The sequence below is a fragment of the Ursus americanus genome, chromosome X (genome assembly GCF_024610735.1).
Source record: "Ursus americanus isolate L20-20 chromosome X, mUrsAme1.1.p, whole genome shotgun sequence".
Taxonomy (NCBI): domain Eukaryota; kingdom Metazoa; phylum Chordata; class Mammalia; order Carnivora; family Ursidae; genus Ursus; species Ursus americanus.
The window spans coordinates 6,182,109-6,199,419 of NC_142164.1; the positions used below are offsets into that span (position 1 = coordinate 6,182,109).

The 17,311-nt window shown below is 41.4% G+C and overlaps 1 long non-coding RNA gene and 1 pseudogene across 1 annotated transcript in view; both read left to right on the forward strand.

The window, feature by feature from the left end:
* LOC148106811 (uncharacterized) overlaps positions 1-16,886 on the forward strand; it is a 140,947-nt gene extending 124,061 nt beyond the window's left edge. Inside the window, exon 3 of the long non-coding RNA XR_015723427.1 lies at positions 16,808-16,886. This is a non-coding gene — a long non-coding RNA (uncharacterized LOC148106811). The remainder of the gene's footprint in view (positions 1-16,807) is intronic.
* LOC123786862 (large ribosomal subunit protein eL31 pseudogene) lies at positions 3,356-4,230 on the forward strand (annotated as a pseudogene).
* Positions 16,887-17,311: the final 425 nt, after the last annotated feature.

Genomic DNA, 17,311 nt, shown 5'->3' on the forward strand with positions numbered 1-17,311 from the left:
CTGATTGCTCTGTGGAGAAAGGTTTTACTTGGCACATTCACCATATAAATCAGATCACAGGAGGCATGCTTAATCCACTTAAGAGTATTAAGCATTTTGTGGGACTGTAGCACATTTATGAATGCAAAAATATTCTGTATGCATAGCAGAGTGTCCTATATTCATTAAAGGACATCTAACAGGAACCTTTCCTTTGGGACACTTTGTTAGCAGTTAGTTATGATTACACAATTTTTGAAAGATTTATATAAGTCAAATTTACTTTAAAGTTGTTTAAAAACCTGATTTGTTAAGATTTCAGGTAATTATTACTTAAATAGAACTTCACAAATGTAGTCTATGTCAACTTAAATGTAACAGTAGCATGGTGCTTTGTTTCAAGGTGGTACTATCTCATAGGGCGGTGAAATTAAAATGAGATAAGGCACTTTATAACTTGCAAAATATCTCGTGCATGTTATTCATTCATCCAGTATTTCTTTCCTGGCTTTTATAAGCCAATCTTTGCGGTAGATAGTAGGGATATAGCTGTGAACTAGATGGACAGACATGTTTCCACCCTCGGGGAGCTTACAAGCTGGTGGTGAAAGATAGGCAAATAAGTAGACAATGAAAATAGAGGGTAGTAAGCAATATGCTAGGGGAAGCACAAGTTGCTAAGAAAACATACAGGAGAGCCATAGAACTCAAACTAGTTGGAGAGGGTAGTCAGGGAAGCCTTTCTGGAAGAAATGGCATCTAGGCTGAAACCTACAAGTTGACTTGGAGTTAGCCAGGTGAAGGAGTGCACTGAATGCTTCAGAAAGAGGAAATAGCATGCACAAAATGTAAGAGGTGAAAAGGAGAGCATGAAGCAGTCCTGGAACATAAAGTAGTTCTGTGCGACTTCAGTAGGGAGTCTGCATGAAAGAGGGAGCCATGATGAAGGTGGGGAGGCCAATAGGAACCCGATCACAAAGGACCTAAGGAAGTTGGACTTTATTTATTTGTTGGTCGGTTTATTTATTTTAAGTTTCCTATAAATTCCAGTTAGCTAATACAGTGTAATATTAGTTTCAGGTGTACAATATAGTGATTCAACACTTCCATAAAACACCTGGTGCTCATCACAACAAGTGTGCTCTTTAATCCCCCATCCTCTAAATTATCCATCCCTCCACCCCCTCCCCTCTGGTAACCATCAGTTTTTTCTCTAGAGTTAAGGGTCTGTTTCTTGGTTTGCCCCTCCTTTCTCTTTGTTCATTTGTTTTGTTTCTTAAATTCCACCTGTGAGTGAAATCACGCGGTATTTGCCTTTCTCTGACTAATTTTGCTTAGCATTAGACTCTCTAGTTCCATCCATGTCATTGCAAATGGCAAGATTTCATACTTTTTTATGGCTGACTAATATTCTAACATCTATCCATCTATCTATCCTATCTATCTATCTATAGATATATATCACCTCTTCTTCATCCATTCATTAGTTCATGGACACTTGGGCTCTTTCCATAATCTGGCTATTATAGATAATACTGCTATAAACATAGCTGCATGTGTATCCCTTTGAATTAGTGTTCTTCTATCCTTTGGATAAATACCCAGTTGTGTGATGACTGGATCATAGGGTATTCTCTCTCTTTTTTTCTTTTTTTAAGATTTTATATTTTTATTTGAGAGAGAGCGCATGAGAGGAAGAGAGAGAGCACAAGCAGGGGGAGGGGGAGAGGGAGAAGCAGACTCCTTGCTGAGCTGGGAGCCCAATGTGGGGCTCGATCCCAGGGTCCTGGGATCATAACCTGAGCCAAAGACAGACACTTAACTGACTGAGCCACCTGGTAATTCTCTTTTTAACTTTTTGAGGAAACTCCATACTGTTTTCCAGAGTGCCTGCATCAGTTTGCATTCCCACAAACAATTCACAAGTGTTTATTTTTCTCCACATCCTCGCCAACACTTGTTGTTTCCTGTGTTGTAGATTTTAGCCATTCTAACAGGTGTGAGGTAATATCTCATTGTAGTTTAAAAATTTTAAATTTAAATTTGATTTAGTTAACATATACTGTATTATTAGTTTCAGGGGTAGAATTTAGTGATTCACCAGTTGCATATAACACCCAGTGCTCATTACATCAAGTGCCCTCCTTAGTGCCCATCACCCAGTGACCCCATTCCCCCACCTACCTCCCCTCTAGCAACTCTCAGTTTGTTTCCTTGAGTTAAGAATCTGTTATGGGTTGCCTCCCTCTCTGTTTTTATCTTATTTTATTTTTTCTTTCGTTCCCCTATGTTCATCTGTTTTGTTTCTTAAATTCCACATATGAGTGAAATTATATGGTGCTCGTCTTTCTCAAACTGACATATTTTGCTTAGCTTAATACCCTCTAGTTCCATCTATGTCATTGCAAATGACAAGATTTCATTCTTTTTGATGGCTGAGTAATAATCTATTACACACACACACACACACACACACACACACAGACACATACATGCCACATCTTTATCCATTCATCTGTCGATGGACATCTGGCCTTGTTCCATGGTTTGGCTCTTGTGGCATTGCTGCTATAAACAGTGGGGTGCAGGTGTCACTACGAATCACTACATCTGTATCTTTGGGGTAAATACCCAGTAGTGCAATTGCTGGGTCATAGGGTAGCTCTATTTTTAACATCTTGAGGAAGCTCCATACTGTTTTCCATAGTGGCTGTACCAGCTTGCATTCCCACCAACAGTGTAAGAGAGTTCCCCTTTCTCCATATCCTTGCCAACATTTGTTGTTTCCTGACTTGTTAATTTTAGCCATTCTGACGGGTGTGAGGTGGTGTCTCATTGTGGTTTTGATTTGCATTTCCCTGATGATGAGTGATGTTGAGCATCTTTTCATGTGTCTGTTGGCCATTTGTATGTCTTCTTTGGAGAAAAGTCTATTCATGTCTTCTGGCCATTTTTTAATTGGATTTTTTGTTTTTTGGCACGTTGAGTTTTGTAACTTCTTTATGTATTTTGAATGAAAATGAAAACATAATCATTCAAAACCTCTGGGATGTAGCAAAAATAGTTCTAAGAGGGAAGTTTATAGTAATACAGGCCTACCACAAGAAGCAAGGAAAATCTCAAATAAACAACCTAATCTTGCACCTAAACAAGCTGGAAAAAGAACAATAAACAAAACTAAAACCAGCAGAAGAAAGGAAATAAAGACTAGAGCACAAATAAATGATATAGAAACTAAAAGAACAATAGGACAGACCAATGAAACCAGGAGCTGGTTGTTTGAAAAAAAATCAATAAAATTGATAAACCTCTAGCCAGACTTGACAAGAAAAAAAGAGAAAGGACTCAAAATTACAAATGAAAGAGGAGAAATAATAGCCAACACCACAGAAATATAAGAGAATATTATGAAAAGCTATATGCCAACAAATTGCACAACTTGGAAGAAACGGATAAATTCCTAGAGACATATAAACTACCAAAACTGAAAGAGGAAGAAATAGAAAATTTGAATATACTGATAACCAGCAAAGAAATTGAGCCACTAATCAAAAAACTCCAAACAAGCCTCTCCCACAATACCTGCACTTCTCCTTTGCAACCAGGGCCCGGCAGAATGGCTCCCACAAAGAAGGGTGGTGAGAAGAAGGGCCATTCTGCCATCAACAAGGTAGTGACCAGAGAATACACCATCATCATTCACAAGCACACCCATGGAGTGGGTTTCTAGAAGTGTACCCCTCGGGCGCCCAAAGAGATCCGGAAATGTGCCATGGAGTAGATGGGAACTCCAGATGTGCGCACTGACACCAGGCTCAACAATGCTATGTGGGCCAAAGGGATAAGGCACGCTCCGTACTGTATCCATGTGTGGCTGTCCAGAAAATGTAACGAGGACGAGGACTCACCAAATAAGCTCTACACGTTGGCTCCCTATGTACCTGTCACCACTTTCAAACATCTACACACAGTTAATGTGGATGAGAACTAATTGCTGATCGTCAGTCAAATAAAGGTATAAAACTGCAAAAAACAATAACTTCTTTGACATCCAGCCATAGCGAATTTTTCTAGATATGTCTCTCAAGGCAAGGGAAACAAAAGCAAAAATGAACTATTGGGACTACATCAAGATAAAAAGCTTCTGCACAGCAAAGGAACAATCAACAAAACTAAAAGGCAACCCATGGAATGGGAGAAGATATTTGCAAATGACATATCTGATAAAGGGGAAGTTGGACTTTATTTTATACCAAGGACAATGAGTGATCATCCAAAGGTTTATGCAGGGGAGTCTCATGACCTGGTTGCATTTCGGATTGAACACTTTAGCTACTTCAAGGTGAAGGGGCTGTGGGAGGGTGAGAATGGAAACATTGAAATTCCTGAGGCCTTGGCTGGAGACCCTGGGGGCCTGATCCAAGGGAGTGAGGGGAGGGAGTCAGAATTTGATTGATAATTAGGAAACAAAAATAATAAACCCTAGTGTTTAATGGGATATAGTTGGAGAGGGATAAGGAGGGGTGACATGGGCAACCGGGTCCTGCCATTCATTAAAAGTGCAGGTGGAGCAGGTTTGGAGGGGTGTGATGAGAGCATGAGGTCACTTGTGGCCATTCTGCAGCTGATGTCCCAGGGGCAGTCTCCAAGTGGGGATGTCCTGTAGTCAGTTGTATTTGTGTATAACCAAAGTCTGCTGAGGTACACTGGCCTTTGAAATTCAAATGGAAATGATTCAAACCACATTCCACATGCAGTGGGAGCTCTACATCCTTCCCAAAGTCTCTGTAGATTCTTGAGAGGGTGATTAATGTTTTTCCTCAGTGCCTCTAGACCTCGATTCTGGGCTCTGTTCAGTTGATGGATCTATGTTTCTGCCTGGTTTCGTGCCACATTACCGCAGCTGTTTAACTAAGCTACTTTCCCTTAATTTTCACAAAACCCAAACCAAAAACTCAATCAGACAAGACCATTGTATATGCGGCAGGTTTAATTCAGTGATTTGTGGAGATGCGAGGGGTTTGGGTGGCAATAGCGCAGAACAATTTTAAAATGAATAACCATCATCCTTGTTCTCGAGAAGCCCTGGGCCAACCTGCCAACCTCAGCTGCTGCCTCCTCCCCCCGAATTGCTTTGCCCTCTCTACTTGCTCGCAGTGCCTGGTAGCGATGGAAACAAACAAAAGCAAAACAAAGCCAAACCTCCCATTTTATTATGCTGAATTTCTTTGTAGTTCTTTTCAAGCTGCCTTTGCATATTCAAAGGTTCGTAAGGTGCTCTACTAACGGTGGTATGTATCTTCCGGTTTCTCACCATCCTCCCTCCCCTCTTCTTCCAACCACCTCATCTTTGTATGGAGAAGGAGGGGTGTGAGTTTTTTTCACCACTGATAGGAATGATCCCCCCAGAAGAGAAGCGGCCGCAGGTAGTATTTATTTTAAGTATCCATTGTTTCCCTTCCTTATATAAGACTGGTTCTTGAGAGTGGGCTGGAGGTAGAGAGCGTCTACTTGAAGCAGTACAAGTGAATGTGATCATCCAAAGAGAATTTGTACAATGAGAAGAGAAGGCGGCCTAGGACGAAAACCTGGTATCCAGAAACATTTAAGCCTTACATTTGAAGGGAGCTACGGAAGCGAAGGGGCCCTCGGAGTGGACTGAGGAGGAGGAAAAGAAGCAGAGAGAGTGTTTTGTCGTGAATACCAAGGTAGGAGTGTACTATTTCTTAGAAAGGAGGTGAAATCTGAATTGTGTGTCTTTGTAACCTGGGCGCCTGCCGGAGTGCCTGGACTCTCATAAATGCTCAATGAATATTTGTTGATTTCAAACAGGCAACCTTACTAATCTGACTTCTATGTTTTCATAGCTGAGAGAGCAGCTGTTTCAGTTCTTTTCCATGTATTTCTAACAGACTCCTCACACTCTCATCACATGGCTTAGCTTGAGGTCCTGTGACAAGTGTTCCCTCAACATCTTTTTTCTCAAACTTACAGCTTACATTTGTCTCTACTGCCACCATCTCTACCTCAGCATTCCTTTGTCTCTCTCTTCTTTCCCTTGTGTTTTAGAGAAAACAATGTTTTTCCTCTTTTGTCAGGGATTGCTATACTATCTACCGGCTCTTCCCTTCAAGGGAGCTCTGATTTGTGATAATGAGAAGCTCTAGTGAGCAACTACCCTAGATTAAGAAAAGTTATGAACTCCATTATCATTAAACACCATTTGATAAACAGTAACTTTCAAAACATTGCCTCCAGGATAGTGGTGCTAGTGAGGGGAGAGAAAAATGAAAAAGGCTCATGGTGATGAAAACCATGGGAACTTCTGTTCTATGTAACCTCTTTCCTTCCTTTCAATTTGAAACTTCTGGAGAAAGGACTATACTCAGGTCTAGTTCTTCACAACTCACTTGTACTTAACCCCTTGTAGTCTGACTTCCTCTGTTGCCCGAACTGCTCTCCAGGGGATTTGGCTCACCAAGTTTCCCTCAGGCCTTATCCACCTCATGTGATTTGCAGTAGTATTTGATACGTCAGCCTCTTCCTTCCTTTCTTTGATTCACTAATATTCCATTCAATAGCTTCTCAGCTTTTTTCTCCTCTTTATTATGGGAACTTGTCATTTTTTAACTATAGGTTGCCTTTTGAACGGACTCCAGACCTTCACTTTGAACTGTCTACTGTATATCTAAATCAGAACAGCAATTTTAAACTACATATCTAAAAATAAATTTGTACTCGATTGAATCCTGATTTAAAAACCAGCTATAGAAGTCATTAGTTGTAAAACTGGATAAATTTGGACATGGACTAACTATGATGTTAGGGGATTATTAATTTTTAAGGTGTGATGTTGGTATTGGAGATTTGTAAGAAAACAACCTTATTCTTAGGAGATGCATGCTGAAGTACTGAGGGATAAAGTGTCATGATATCTGCAACATACTTCTAAATAGTTTTTGAAAAATACACATACATACACACAAACATGCATAGAGACATAAAGCAAACATAACACAATGGTGACAATTGTTGAATCTAGATGGTTGCTATAGAAAGATGCTCATTTTGTAACTTTTTTTGTATGTTCAAAAAATTTAATAATAAAAAATTGGGCAACAACTTAATAATCTCCCCATTGGTCCCAAACCAACTCTTCCTCCTCATTTTCTAATAGCACCATAGTCTGCAGTGTAGTGGACACCTATGAATTGCTTACCTGGCACACCTTTCCAGAAAGCACCTCTGTCAGCCCTCCACATGGCTGCACAGTGCATTGTGTGTTGTGTAGCCCAAAGCACCTGAGCAAGTCCTCACAGATAAACCCATTCTCTTGGATTTTTGGATTTGGGACTTGGATAGCCACTTAATGCCTGAAGCCATAAGACGTAAAACTTTGAAACATTGGTTGCCGAGTTTTCTGCCATATGAAAAAAGAGAGTTTGCAGTGAGGGAAGACAGATGAACAAAGGTCAGAGGCAGGGAATAGAGGGTCGTGTTGACATCTCTGTGGACCATAAAATTTTTAATTGAGAAAATTCAATCTCCATGGGTGCAGAGGTATCTTGTAAATTCAGAGCAAATTCTGCTAAATGGATAATAATCTTAATTCTTTTTTTCCTATTTAATTTTGTAAATATTTTAACCTGACCTTTTTTTTTTTTAAAGATTTTATTTATTTATTTGACGGAGAGAGAGACAGCCAGCGAGAGAGGGAACACAGGCAGGGGGAGTGGGAGAGGAAGAAGCAGGCTCCCAGCGGAGGAGCCCGATGTGGGACTTGATCCTGGAACGCTGGGATCACACCCTGAGCCGTAGGCAGACACTTAACGACTGAGCCACCCAGGTGCCCCTAACCCGAACTTTTTAACATGTACTGACTTTTTGTCTCCACTCAGAGATGCCTTCATTCTTTTTTTTTTTTTTAAAGTAAGCTCCATGTGGAGCGTAATGGGGGGTTTGAACCCACGACCCTGAGATCAAGACCTGAGGTTAAATCAAGAGTCGGACACTCAGCCAGCCAGTTGCCCCTTAGAGATGCTTTTTTTTTTTTTAAAGATTTTATTTATTTATTTGACAGAGAGAGAGAGATAGCCAGCAAGAGAGGGAACTCAAGCAGGGGGAGTGGGAGAGGAAGAAGCAGGCTCCCAGCAGAGAAGCCTGATGTGGGGCTTGAACCCAGAATGCCGGGATCACGCCCTGAGCCGAAGGCAGACGCTTAACGACTGCGCCACCCAGGCGCCCCCTTAGAGATGCTTTCTTAAACAAATATTTTATAAGACAAAATTTGTCAAATAAGTTGTCTGAATTTATGATTTTAAGGAATTCCTTGCCAATTTTAAATGGTACAAAATCATAGGCCTTCTAGATTTTATTCTGTTATGGTACAGGATGTCTATTTATCCAACTAAAAAAGGAACTTCTTGAAAAAAAACTCTTCTCACAAATAGTAATAATCCAAAACACAGTTATATAATGTAAAAATCAAAATTTGCCTACCATATGCACTGTCATTGTTTGATTTGTTTCAGTCTCTTCCTTGCTTTTGTAGAAATATATTTTAGTATCTTTTGCAAACTTCATTTTCAGTAAACAGAATTCACTAAAAGCTTCAAAAGGTAAAACTTTTATCAGTCCACTTACTAAAACCTCAGATAAGATTTTTAAATGATTTTTAAATGATTCTGAACAAAACACAACCAAAATTTTGATAACTAATTTACAAGAAAGTTCAATTTTAGAGGGCACTTAGGTTGATTTAAAATGTATTTCTTCAAAGGCTCAAAAATGTCTGAAATGTAAAAAGTGAAAAAGCACATACCAGTATAGTGGAGTAACTTTTGGTGTTCCCATTATCTTCTTGATGAAAATGCTGTAATTGACTTATATTACTGTGTATATGTAAAAATATTGGTACATTTTGACAAGTACAGCTTCTATTTCAACTGGGAGACATCCACAAATAAATCAAAGTACATTTATGCTCCATAGTTTTCTTTTTAGATTAGCAAAAACAATGTTTTTACAGTGACATTGTGCCTTACCTATGTTTTGTATTTGTATTGCCACTCAAAAACATTTTGTGTTCAATGTTGAAACTTCTAACTGAATTTACAATCAAATTCTCAACAAAGTCAGATATTTCACCAGAATTAACTTCCATAGCTTTAATGTGACTCCATGAATTGAATGAAAGAAATCAAATAATTATTGGGTATTCTATTTGAAGCATCTGACAGCCCAGATACAGTTAACATCTTTTAACTCTTTCTGAGATTTTTCTGCTAATGGGACCAATATATTAACAGCTATAGCTTTACCCTCCCTCAAAGTATTAGGAAATTTGGAATGGAAAAGTGATTTAAATTAATTAAGAGCAGTCATTTGGTCTAAATGAAAATCACATTTTATGGAGTGTTATGTAAATCTACCCTCTGCAGCTGCACATTTTCTTTGGGCAGATTCTTCTTAAAATAACTGCTCATTTTTAAAGGAGATGCTGATGCTTGTTCAGCATATTTGTGTCTTCTGGTTATCATGTGGGCACAGTGATATCACTTTGGCTCCCATGGTGGAGAGTAAATGCTGGCAAGCATTTTGTGCAAGTTTCCCATTCATCACCAATTTTTTTGGGAAATGGAAATTTGGTACTTAATTTTTCATTAAATACGCACTTTAATATTTTCAGTTTTTTGCTTCCCAGAGGGATTCTTGCAAAATGAGAAAGTATCGCCAATCAAAAGTTATACGTTTTCACCATACAGTAAATAACAGATTCACTGTAACAGGAGCAAGCAGACTACTTTCCATACACTAGTGCAAGGCTATGCGTCTGTTCCTGTTTATATACACCGAACATATCCTGCTTTGAGCAACTTGCAGGTCAAGGCCTGGACCACAGCAGAACTTGGTTGTACATCAAGTGTCTGGCTAGGGCAACAGAGGCAAATAATTCCCCTGTTCCACCGGAAACTGGGAAGAAGTAGCTGTCCCTAGCACCTTACGTCAGAGAGCAGTGAGTGTGCTGCAGTTATGTCCTTGAATGGTAAGTGTTCATCATGGATCAGCAGAAATGGTTTTTAATTGGTTATCTTTTAGATTTACCAGTTTTTTAAACTGAGCAATCTGTGCACCATACATGCCCCTCACACACTTCTAGAGGAAACCGTGGCAGAAGCTGGGTCCACAAAATAGAGGGTACCAAACACACCCCAGCTTATTTTAATGCAACTACTACTAATAATGCTTCATTTAAAAATCAACAGGGCAAATGCTAAACTAAATGGGATTCTGGAACAATAGGCATATACGAGGACTATCCTGGAGAACTGGGATATATAATTATCTTATGTTTGGCTCAATCTAGGAAAACCCATACATTCACGGATAAAATTCCTTTAAACTTGCATCGAACGTGGACTATATTTGTTTCTGATTGGGGTCCCCATAAGCCTCTCACATCCAGTAAGCATGAGCGGTCCTCTTTGAAAAAGGCTGTTTGACAAAATAGGAAGAGCCTGGTTTTATCTCTTGCTTTCTAGCTGGTGTGACCTTTGAAATTTACTTGCTTTCCTCATCTGTAAATAGGGGTTAAGATGCCCATCTTATAAATGGGTTGGATTGTTTGTTGTCCACCTAGCATCACCCTCATTGTTCTCTAAAATTTCTCTGGCTCATGGGGGAGAAACTTAGAGCAGCATTTCACACAATCCCTTTCTGGCATGACTCTGCATTATAATCTTCCAGTGGAGGGGAACTTGTGTGAATTTTGAAAGGGGAAAGAGGAAGAGAAGCTAGATCATTTGCAGCTGCTTCCCTTGGTTTTCAGAGTTCTCCCAAGATTCCCCCCACTAAAGTGCTGTGACAGCTGAGATCATCATAGTGGCCTCCTTGAGATTTCTGCACTTTCAGATTTCTGGAGAGTGGCCTTCCTGAGTTTCATTCCCTTAGCCCTGCCAAAGGTTGTAAAGCTTCCAATTCCCTACATTCAACCTTTCTATTTAATATACAGAGTTTCTTGGTTTTCTTGATACACTCTAACAGATAACTGGGGCGATTATAAGGATGAAATTACAGGTAAGGTGTAAAGCACCTACCACAGAACTTGAGAGGCACCGAGCAGATATTCAATCAATAGTAGCTGTCCGTATACACATCAGTAGAATGCCTTAATTGATTCTGTTTCTCATTCTTGTTGCTGGGTGAAGTGGGGAGACCTCTGGGCCCTGAGGATTTCCCCTGGCCTGTCCCTGGGACTTTGCTGGAGGCTTGATGAGAAAATAATTCAAGGATGGACCATACTCCGTGTTTGAGGGGTGCAAGTGAAGAGTTTATTAGAGAGAGTACACTCTTGAGAAGCGAGAGCAGCCAGCTCAAGGCAGAGCTGTGCCTGCGGTTCGGGTCTGTCTTTTATTGGCAGTTGTTCACTAAGGGATGGAATATTTATTATCTGGGGAGGGGATTTCTTTGGGAGCAGGGTTTCAGTGCCTTTTTTCCCTTACTTGGTCAGGGTTTCCGGCCTTCTTTGTCTTGGGCCTGCGGGTTGGATCTGGCTTCTTGTGGCTTTGTTCCTGGAATGCTGCCAGGACAGATTGCTAACTTTCCTGATAACGGGCCTTGAATCACACTTTGCTGGCCTCCAGGTATCCTGTTAAAGCCTAACTAACTGCCTACTCTAACAATTCTATTTTAGGACAAAAGCCTGTGCTCTATCTTTGTACCTCCGAACCCTTTCTCTGGTTAGAAGCCTCTGGCCATTGCCTGGAAGATGGCTTTTGCCATCCATAGCTCCCACCTGCTCCATCTCTGACAGTTGTTGGCCCACGGTTCTCTTTCCTGTCTGCTGGACCAGGCATATCAGGTCCAGATAAAGAAGCTTTACAAGGATGAGGTCTGAACTTCAGAGGAGGAAAGTGGGATAAGAAGAGGAAAGCCTAGGACCTTCTGCTTAGTGAGATAGCTAGCTAGTCAAGGGGTGACTCTACCTTGTCCTGGTGCTAAAATCCACCTAATTCTCAAATACTGTTCCAGACTGATTTGTGGTAACATTGCTCTGTCATCACGGGAGAGTAGACGGCACTGTCCCTCCTTATTCCCATATACACAATTTGTGACTTAATTTGTCTCAATATTCTGATCTATCCTCACCCATAGGGATGTTGATGTGATAAAGAGAGAGAAGAATAGTATTTGCTCTAAACTTTAACATCCTCCCTTCCCCCTTTCCCATCCATAAATCACCTCTTGGGGTATAACTCTCCTCTCTGTCTCTTGAAAACATTAAGTGAACAATGGGGATAAAGGGAGTTGGCCTCTTTTAGCCTGCTTTTCTGTTTGTCAAATGATACAAGACAAATTTCTCTTGCAAGACACCCCAGGCATGTGCCATTACCTGTAGGGTGGTAGCATGGTATAGTGGAAATAACATTGATACAATAAGTAGGAGAGCTGTGTTCTCATTCTAGCTATGATACTGTAGATAGTTCATTTTCTGTTTTCTGGAACTTTGGTTTCTTCAAGTGTAGAATAGAATGTTGCTATAAACATCAGGGTGCATGTATCTGTTTGGATTAGTGTTTTTGTATTCTTTGGGTTAATAACTAATAGTGCAATTGTTGGAACTTAGGGTAGATCTATTTTTAACTTTTTGAGGAACCTCCATACTGGTTTTTTTTTAGTTTTTATTTTAAGATATTATTTATTTATTTAACAGATAGAGAGAGAGAGAGAGAGAGAGAGAGAGAGAGAACAAGCAGGGGGAGCGGCAGGCAGGGGGAGAGGAAGACACAGGCTTTTAGCCAAAGAGATCTATAAGGTTCTAAGTGTAGTAGGGAGAGTTTTGAGGGCTTCAATCAGGGGAGTACCATAATCTGAATGAATTTGGAGCAAGTTCCCACTGATTGGCATGTGAAGAGTGGAGATGAGCCAGGGAGACAGGGCGAGAGGCCAGGGAGGTGAGAGGGAAACCAGGAACTGAGGAAGTCACAAAAGAATTTCAAAAGAAAGCATGTGGCCAACTGTGTGGATAGCTAATGAGGGGTTAAGTCAAATGAGAATCGGAAACTGAACTTGGACTTGGCAATGTGGAAAAAGTCATCGTCCTGGAAGTGGTTTCCATGGAGGCATGGGGACAGAGGCCTGATGCGAGCAGGTTGAGGAAAACATGACCCTGGCATTAAGGGGAGTAGAGCAATGAGGCTGCAGTTGAAGAGAGGTGTGGGTGCCATAATCCAAATGTGGGGCTAGGATTGAGGGCTGGGACAAATGTTAGGGACATAGAGTGAAGATGGGGTGGAGGAAGTCACGTAGCTTGAACCCAGTATCACAAAATGCGACCAGCCATAGCTGATGGACTCCGGTCCCCGACTGACACTGCCCGGATTGCCAAGAATAATTCCTGTAGCTCAGAAGTCGGCTTGAGGCTTTCTCTCGCAAATGTACTGGGAATGATGATAATTAAAAGCATTTGGGAAAATGTCAATGCCTGAATACAAATGCTCCAAGCTCATTGTTCCCATGAGGTTACCTCTTGCCTCGGCCAGTTTTTATCTGCGGTAATTTATCTGTTACTTAAGAATTTCCAAGCGTGTCTTAAACCTGGCTGGTTTTCTGCTTTGCTCATGGTTAAAAGCTCATTCTTATGAAATTGGAACAATCTGGCATTTCTCAAAGTGAACAGCGGCTCACTGGAAGCCTCCGCAATTGTTTCTCTGAAATAGGAAGCATCAAAGGCAGTCTGGTCTGCTTGGGTACAGTTTGAAAAGGGCAGTTCCAATTCGTACCCAACTGTTTTGTCTAGCAGGACATCCTGTAAATATTTGCCAACTGTGTGCCCTATGCAAGACCCTGGAGAACATGCCAGTGAACCAGACTGCATGGCATCTCCTTTCAAGGATTTTTTAGCTCACTTGCAAAGATGACTCATCATTGTTATTATGTGCTGAACACTTCACTTTCATGACCTCGCTGGATCCTTACCTGTGAAGTTGATTCTCCTCGTAGCTTACTTGACGGACAAGAAAACTGAGGCTCAGAGAGGTAAACTAATTTGCCCAAAGATGCAATGAGGAAGTTCAGATTCTAGAGCAGCGCCGTCCAAAAGAACTTTCTGCAATGATGGAAATGTTCCGTGTCTGCACTTTCTCTTGTAGTACTCATTAGCCACCTGTGACTATGGAACAGTAGAAATGTTGCTAGTGCAACTGAGGAGCTTCATTTACAATTTTAATTGAATTTCTTTATATGTAAATAGCTCCTTGTGGCTTGAGAGGCTGTATGCTTTCTAGTAGACCACGCTGGGTCACTGTGAGAACTAGCATTCTCCAGTCCATCCCTAGAGTGTGGAATGAAAGCTCCAGCCCGTGGCACACCTAGCAGCTAAGGGAAACAATGACTGGAAATGGGGAGGGGTTGTGACTTCCGTGCGGTGACTGGTGATGGGCTAGCTCTGGCTCCTGCAGCGACCAACCGTCTGTGGTTGAGAGTCATTAGGGTGGTGGGCTGCTGAGGCGGGCTGTGCCCCAGGCTGCGATACTGGGGTCAGTCTTTCTTGCTGGCTACTGCTCAGTACTCAGCATCGTTCCCTCCCCCCGGTGCTAGCTTCTCCTGGGCCTCAGCCTACAGTGCAGGGCCAGATGAATTCAAGTGCCCATCCTTTATTGGCCTGAGCTACACCCCGCATTCGTTCCTCAGAATCCTAGTGTGTCTTCTTAAAACGTGGGACTCACATTTTTAACCTGTTTGGGTGGGGGAAGAAGGGAAGGGGTGGATTCTCTATCTCTGCCTAGCCCTCTTACGTTTGTTTACTGTGATTGTCTTTTGAGATATGACCAAGGTGACTTCCTGGTACCCTTCTCGCTAGAGCTGAGGCTAAAAATCTTTTTATATTCACATCCCTGCTCAGTTTGTCTTCAGGGAATGGAAAGCATTTTCCCAAGGTCTTACTAGCTCTCTTTTCCATCCAGATCCTTAGAATGGAAATTTGCTCGTACAAAGCAGTGCTCTGGTGTGTGGGTGGTATTTTCCCCAGGCTTCCCAAGTGCTGTGTAGCTGAGCCTGGATGCTAGATGATTTTCTTGCTTCCCTTTACCCCTTGGGGCCAGAATTTTAATTTATGTGGTTCTCAGTTTACCTCTATGTCATTCCTAAAATTTAAAGGCAATTTTCCTGCCCTAATCTCCTTACTAATTTACCTATTTCACGCCCCTTTCCCACACCCCCAGTCTGGAAGCACACCCTCCAGTTCTGCTTTGGAGGCTGCACCCAGACTCTTCCCTGACTAACCCTGATTTATCCTGTATGGGGCAGCTTCCCCTACTAGTTCTCCTTGGGGCAAGAAGCACTCTCTGTGGCTGGCCTTCACTTTTCTTGTTCACTCTTTAGTATTTGAGCACAGGAAGGCTCCTGAGTTTTCCTACCATGAGTTTGGTGTGTTCTTCAGAAGTTGGCCAGCAGGATTCCTATCATTGGTCTCTAAGGTTCTAGGCACACTGGGTCAGATTCCTAGAAATCTCTCTATCCTTACTTACTCCAAAGTAGAAATTGATTAGCAGTGACAGATTCCCCCCTTACATATCAGGAAATATGAGGCAAATCCTGTGGTGTCAATCCGGTAGTTATCAGTCACGTTCTCAGAATGTCATATTGGTTTCTTTTTGCTCAGTCTGGGATTGTGCCCCCAATTTAATTTGCAGGTTAAAAAGACCCACAAAACTTTGTGCTTTGGAGATTTCATGTGTGTGGCAAATAGAGATCTTGGATTTCCTTACCCCCGCTAGCTGAAGTATTTCTCATGGTGAATGACTCTCAATGCTTTTCCCTTTATCTTAGGGGCTGAGCAACCTATCGAGACTTTCAAATTTGGTATCTGTGTGCACAATGGAGGACTTAGTAGAGCCATTAAATGCTAGAACATACGCCTGTATAGAACATCCTATCACTATCGTAACCCCTGATCACAGACCTCTCTCTCACTCTGAAGAAGTTGGAGAGGGGCTGAGGAGGCTGAGAATCTGGTTCTGGGGACTCCTTCCTTTATTGGCTTACTGGTCTTGACCTGATAACTTTGGGTTACATCTAGTCAGGAAAACCACTCTGCTCTAGGTGTTCCAAATAGCAGGGATTTAACATGGGGAACTGGTTACACCAATGTCGGGGTTCCCAAATAAGCAGGATGCTAGAGCCAAAGCTGTTCTCTGTTGCTAAAGTCATGCCGGTGGTAAGCACAAACAATAAGGATGTCTGTTCTCCCCTCCTCCTACCTTCTAGTCTCCTGCTACTTCCTCCCATCAGTAGAACCATCTAGGAACCAGCTGGCATGGCAGTCTGGAAAATAAGATGTGCAGAGTCCCAGCCCCAGAATCACAGAACATAGTACAGAAAGGTAGGCTTGGAGATGAGAGCAAATTGGGAAATAACCAATATAATCATGAAATGGCTTGGCAAACCTGGCCTGATTGTTCATAATTGTTTCTTAGAATCCACTGAATCCAGGAGGGTCTGTAGTTGTCTATGGCTAGTGGAATACAGCTCGTATCATTTTGAGGTCTGTGGCTTGCTGCGTGCTGGGACTCTGTATGTCCAATGTATTTTGCTGAGGTCTTTGGAACTGATATTTATCAAGGGATAGCTTAAGACATGCCTTTCCCAGATACTAGTATCTTAAGGGGGCATACTCCTTCAAGGTCCACTGGAAGGTCATGTCATTTAAATAACCTAATACTTCAAAATACTTTTTGTCCTCATTCTCTAGTCACTGAGACAGCTTGAGGCATCATTTCAACTGAAAACTTCTCAAAACATATGAAAGCAGTTTTTTCTTTGTTCCTAGGTGCCATGTACATCTGAGAGGGAACAGCGCAAGACATTTGAACTCAAGGTACAGTATATATTTTGTCATGCCTGTTCAGAATATGGTATTTTATACATATCTGTACCTTGTGTGATATGGGCTATATATGGGCCATAAGACTCTTTTAATATGTTCTCAAAGATTGGAAAGAGTAGTTGAAAAGGAAAATCTAAGCCAGGAATAACATCTTCTCTGTCCATGAATTGGGCCTGAGTTGGGCTTATAGTAAAAAACTTAAAAATAGATCTGCAAGACCCTCAACCATTTTGGGAAAGGTCTGGAAAGTTGGACAATAGAACTCAGTCACCCCCAAGGAAGCCTAGATCTATGAAAAATAATAGGATTATTTAATACTCCTGCAGTGATTTATCCTTCCAAATGTGAAGTTTTCTGGCATCTCTTCTCCTAGGAAAAGTAGAGATAAAGTGCAAAACATTCTATTGCACTAGCTACTGTATATGAAGAGAACTACGTGCCAGAGAC